This window comes from Triticum aestivum, chromosome 7D, assembly GCF_018294505.1.
Source record: "Triticum aestivum cultivar Chinese Spring chromosome 7D, IWGSC CS RefSeq v2.1, whole genome shotgun sequence".
NCBI lineage: Eukaryota > Viridiplantae > Streptophyta > Magnoliopsida > Poales > Poaceae > Triticum > Triticum aestivum.
This window is the reverse complement of record NC_057814.1, coordinates 386,557,599-386,563,788: the sequence shown is the minus strand read 5'-3', so window position 1 is coordinate 386,563,788 and position 6,190 is coordinate 386,557,599.

Sequence of the window (6,190 nt, the reverse complement as noted above, 5' to 3'; positions counted from 1 at the left end):
GCGGCGACGCGGGGGCGCGGAGGCGGGCGTGGGCCGCGGGGGCCGGGGTCGGGCTCGTGGGCCTCGGCGGCGGCGGCGAGCGGGCTGATGACGTGGCGGCGCGTGAGTGGCTGGAGGCGGCGGCGGGTTTGTCCGGCCGGCGGCGGATACGTCCGGCGCGGCGCGAGGAGCGGGTCTAGGGTTTGTCTGCGTTTGTATACGGGAGGGGATGGAGTTTTATAGGTAGAGGGAGCTACGAGACTCCAAATGAGGTGCGGTTTTCGCCCACACGATCGTGATCGAACGACCTAGAGCATGGAAGAGAGTTTGGTGGGTTTTGGGCTGGTTTTTGGGGGGGGTTTGCTGGACACTCAAATGGACTTTGCGGATGCCCGGTTAACCGTTGGAGTACCAAACGACCTCCAAATGGAACGAAACTTGACCGGTAGTCTCCGAGTGGTATAATAAGGCCACTTGACAAGCCTCGGTCCATTCCGAGAAAGTTTGACACCCGCACATGAAAGAAAACAAGAGGGATGCGCCGGAGGAGATAGGAGCGCCGGATTGCAAAACGGACAACGGGGAAAATGCTCGGATGCATGAGACGAACACGTATGCAAATGCAAAGCGCATGATGACATGATATGAAATGCATGACATGACAAAATACAAAACGAAAGACAAAACCCGACAACGGAGGGAAAATCATAACACATAGCCGGAAATGGCAAGAGTCGGAGTTACAAATATGGCAAGTTACATCCGGGGTGTTACAGCCAATTAGTCCGCGTCAGTACCACACTATTGCACCGCTCTCAGAGATTATGCGGTGAGTTGGCAATATATCGCAGTGCATCTCAAGAGTCAGATCCGCAATATTTTGGTCAGAAGCACAAATCAGTCAAAACATATGCCTACCTCAAGAATCAATTGTTTGGCTGCATGTGATTCCTATATATGGTGAGCATGCATCCCCAATCATATCAGTCACTCATACGAGGTACAACAAGGATCCAACAAATATACCTAAGGAAAGTAAGGATCCCACAACCTCATGAATCATGCAAATGAAGATAAGCAGAGATACACATCTTATACAAGGATCTATAAGATCTGGATAAGACATCACAGAATCAACGGTCTTGACAGTGGCCACCAAGGCCAATATTCCCGCACCAACAAGGAGATCTCATGAACCCTTGTATGGCTGGCCTCAACAATGAGCTCGGTACAGCTACAAGCCCCGAGTATATGTCATATACGTGCGAAACCCAAGCACTAGGAGTAATGACAAAAATATTGCACTAGCCACGACCATGGTCATATGAAGAATCAAGGATATATGTGGCCAACCTATTTCGGTAAGATATCCTGACAAAGAAAAAAATGACCGTTAAAGGGTGAGACTGACAGCAAAGGTATGATGATTTTTGCATGACCATCAGGGTCCGGATACCCAAGTCAGTTAGTGGCCAGATTACATATGGAGCCACAAAGGCATACCCTCAGTGGATTACTCCGCTCGACAAGGACTTCAGAGCCCGCTGACCCGCTTAAAAAATGGTTAGTGCGGAATATCCAAATCTGTTCTGTCAAGTCCAAGATTCTCTTGCAACCTCAGCAGTTTGACTTCAGCGACAGTATAAAGCATCACACAGCTTATTACCACATCTGGGTATACCGACAACATGGGAAAGTCAAAATCTGAACTATCAACTCAGACCCGGTATACTCGCCAACGGAAACAAGTACACGGTAAGTCTGTCAGGAAAAGCAATTGTCCGTCAGCCCCCTGTCGGGCCAGTCTCAAGATGTAAATATTTGAGGAATGACTCAGCTATAACTCCATACCCCGTTATATCGCTCACGGCAGGAGGCAGTCGAATCTTGGGTACAAACCCCATGCTCGAGTCAAAGGAATAAATCAAAAATAAATCCGTACCACTTATGAGCAGTCAGATCCCGTCAGAAGATGGCCATGATTAATTCTCAGCATTTATTGAAACCAAAAGGCTTGTATTTATTTGAAGCATCCCCATGACAAGAGTAAAACGGTTTTCATGACCAAAAGAAAATTTATGCTCAGATCCATTGGATATCACCACATGTATGGAGAGTCAACGTCAGTAAAAAAAGTGGTATATGAGCAAAGACCCGTCAGAATTTGGGGAAAGGTGAAGCAAGCCAACCCAGAGCAAGGTAAGTTAATCATCTAAAATTCTTGGGGGAACAATAACTAAAGGAAAAAGGATACCTGAGTTGGAAACGGTGTCCTATAGTCATACTTGTTCCCTGAGCAACCAAATCTTGAGGACGAGATTTCTTTAAGGGGGGAAGGTTTGTAACAGCCTGGTTTTTGGCCCTTTTCTTTTTCTTTTTGATTTAATTGGTTTTTGCTCTGTTTTTCTTTTTGGAGTAGTTATGTGGCCTTGCCACCTGGGAAATCATCCTCATTCCCCCTCCCAAGTGGCTCATATTTCTCCAAACCTTGCCAAGATCATGTAACTCCACTCCTCGACCAAACTCTAAAATCTTTTTTCTAGGGAATATTCCTTTTTCTATTAAAGGAATAATCCTATCTGCCCTAGGTTGTGAAGCAACCTACATTTCTGTCCATCCAAAAATTCCCAAATAATTCTCATAATTTCTTTGGGTCATATGTTGCTCAAATATGCCCAAACTTTCCTGTCCTAGCCCAAGAATAATTCTCCAAAAATTATTCTTCATTTCTGTCCAGTGTGGCTTTCTGTGAAGGAAGTGCCACCTATCCAATCTTGTTTGCTCCCAAACTTGTTGGGAATTCTTTTATGTCCAAATAATTGCCACATGCCAAAATTCAACTTTATTTGCCTAGCCAATCTTCCTCAGTGAATTTTCAAACTTTCTGCCAGACAGAAGGCATTGTGAAGGAAGTACTAGCTAGGGTTATCCAAATGAGTTGAAATTTTGCATGACTCTTCATGTGCTCATATAATTACCCTCCTCCAAATTTCAGACCCATCCAATCATCTATGTGAGCACAGGACAAAATCTTTGATTCTGGCAATATTTTCAGGTTGTGAAGCAAGTGCATTTTATATTGCTTCATTAATTCTGAGAAAATACCAGATTGTTCTCCTACCCAAATAACATCTCTCCACCAAATTTGGAACCATTTCATTAAGCCATTTTCTCTCCAAAATTATTTCTAGTTTCTGGTCAGTGAGGATGGTTGTGAAACAAGTACCATTTTGGTGAACCCAAGTGGTATGAAACTTTTACAGCATCTTCATATGATCAAATCACTAAGCCTTGGCAAATTTGAGCTCAATTTGACACTCCATGTGAGTGCACCTTCCTCATCAAGTTTCTGGACCATTTTGGTCAGTTGCAAAGCAACTACATTAAATCTTGATCCAAATATCCTCAAAGTTACCAGGATGAAAGTCCTTCTTACCCTAAACCTCGCAGACAACTCCATTGCTCCCAATCACCTTCCTGTTGATCAGTAGTTCTCATCCAAGTTTACTGCAGTAAACTTCAGAGGGTGATTACCATTTAACCAAAGCATTTTTCACCAAGCTACCTCCGCAGTTGCAACCTCCCCAGGAAGGACTAACCCCCATACATCGCTTGGCATGGCTTGTGGCACTGTGTGCACAAGTGCACACGGTGACCACCGTTTTGGCACGCCCTGGCCGCGCCCAGAACGTCTTCTTGCTCGGGCCCCTTCTCGGCTCGGCGTCTCAGCGAGCATGGGCCTGTCCAGCGGGTTCCCCGCGTCGTCACCGTCCTCTTGGAGCCACTTCCCCCTCCGTAAGCTCCTCCGTCAGCACTCGTCGACGCGCGTCCACGGGTGCACTGTGGACGACCGAGCATTCAAGGTGTTTGGTTTCTTTCTCCTCTGCACCCTCGGCCCCTCCTGCCCTGTGCACATCAGTAGCTCGTCCGCACCTCCCTCGTCGTGATCCCACGCCCTCCCATGATCGCTGCCGTCGCCAGAGTGTGGCCGGACGCGAGCGGCGGCACCCGAGCCACGGTCACGCTTCCACGGCCTCACCTCCTCGCCCCGCCTATATAAAGGCCACTCAAGCCCCTCCCGAGCACCTCATCCGCCTCACCTCACTCCCAGCTACCTCCCCGTCCACTCGCCCGAGCTCCCGAGCCACTACACCTTGCCCATGGCCGCCGTGTCCACCCTCGGCCTCCTCCTAAATTCGCGGCCACCGGAGCCCTATTCTTCCCCTAGCCACCACCATCGGCTTCCCCAAAGTCCGGCGAACCTCCCTGCCCTCTCAGCCCGTCGCCGGAGCCTCTGTTGTCGTCCTCCCCAAGCTAGTCGCACCGCCATGCTCTCTATGGTTACGAGCCACCACGACCCCGCTCTTCCTCAGCGCCCCCAATCGGTTCAGGCAAGCGCGGCGCTTCCCCCTGGAACCGCCAGCAGCCTCGCCCTCGCCGGGGACCACCGGAGCCAGACGCCGGCCGAGCCTAGCCCCACCTCTCCTCTGTTCTTCGTCGGGCGCGAGAAAGATGCCAGGCGAGAGAGAGAGAGAGATGGATAAGGTAGGCCCCACTTGTAAGCCTCTAAGCCGCCCGGCCCCGCCTTGTCATGGTGGATAGGTGGAGGCGTATTCCTCGGAATACGTCTTCCCCACTGGAAAGCGTACTTCTGTTATACTTTGGCTTAGAATACGTTTTCTTGTGCAGAAGGTGTATTCCCTAGGAAGGCGTTTTCTGTTTTCAGACGCCACGGGCCTGTTTGTAGAGTTATTTTTATAAAATGGTCCCTGAACTTCGTCGGGCTATATCTTTTTACTCCCAACTCCAAATGAGGTGAATCCAACGCCCACTTCTTCGTTTCGTCGAGCCCGTTCTGTTGGTATCGCTTTCACTATGTTTTGTCATTCTGAAAATGACCATTTTGCCATTGCGCTTAATCAGCCCCCTCCGAGAGAGAACATTTTCCGGCGATTCTTTTTGCGAGCTGCTCGCACTTTCTCCCGGTGTATTCTTCATCCCCAGGCAAGCCACAACCACCATTTGCATGATAGCCATGCAGTAGCATTGGTTTTCAACTTGAATCTTTAATAACTGTCTGTTTGTTTTGCTACTACTGTCGTTATTTCGGTTATGCTTGTGGATCGGTGATTACCGTCTTGTTATGTATTCTTGCACTCTGTTATCATATTCTACCTGCTAGTATTACTTTCATATTGGTCATGCTTGATCGCAGTACATGTTGGGTTGGTCATGTTCTTCGGTAAATGACTAACGTCGGTTACCGAGTACCGTTTAATATTCATTGTTCCTTTGCTGTTAGTTGGTTAAGTATTTACTCGGTAATGTTATTGATGTGTTCTTGCATGGTATTTATTGTTGATGTTAGTAGTCATGTATGCTATGAGTAGTGTTGTGCTTGTTATATTCATGCTCATCTTTATAGTATGCTCAGTTGGATATGATTCATTGTTGATATGGTGGACAGTTATGTTGCACCCCATGCTTATGTTGATATCATGCTCAGGCATTGTAATTGCATCATGTTATTTTATCATGGCTCGGCATATTTGCATTCAAGTTTAACCGGATTTAATTGAACTTGGACAACTGTTGGCTGAGTCATGGTGCCACCATATCGAGCTGACCAGTGCAAACACGCTTACCTTTATGGGAAGGTCCTAACTAGGTCTATTGCCGTGCCTCTCACTGGTGCCTCCAACGAGGGAAGGTTATGGGCGCGCGCTACCCTGATCAGGTAGGCGGACATAAGCCTTGTGAGCCCGTTGTTGTTGTTATACCCGGGTTGTCCCTGTTTGGGACGGTTTATGTTTGGCCAGGACGGTGGCCGTTGGTGCCTTTGGTAGGCACGGGGCCACCCAGGACTTAGCCCAAAGGGGAGTTGGTCGGAGTGGCCGGGAGAGTGTCATGGCAGTAGGACGGTTTTGTCAGAACGTCGTTGGTCCACCCTAATGGGAGTGCGAGGCCATGGGTTCCGTGGTGTGGGTACTGTGTACTAACCTCTGCAGAGTGTATATTAAATATATTGATAGCCGCGCCCGCGGATAAGGGCCCAGTTCGTAGTTGGTCACACTGTCAGTCAACAGTAATAATTGATTAATAACAACCCCGGTTCGATAAGTAGATAAGTTGGTTGTGATCGCCGGAAAGATCACCGTTTGAGACCAAGTGTTGGTCATGGTTGTGATCGCCGAAAAGATCACCGTTTGGT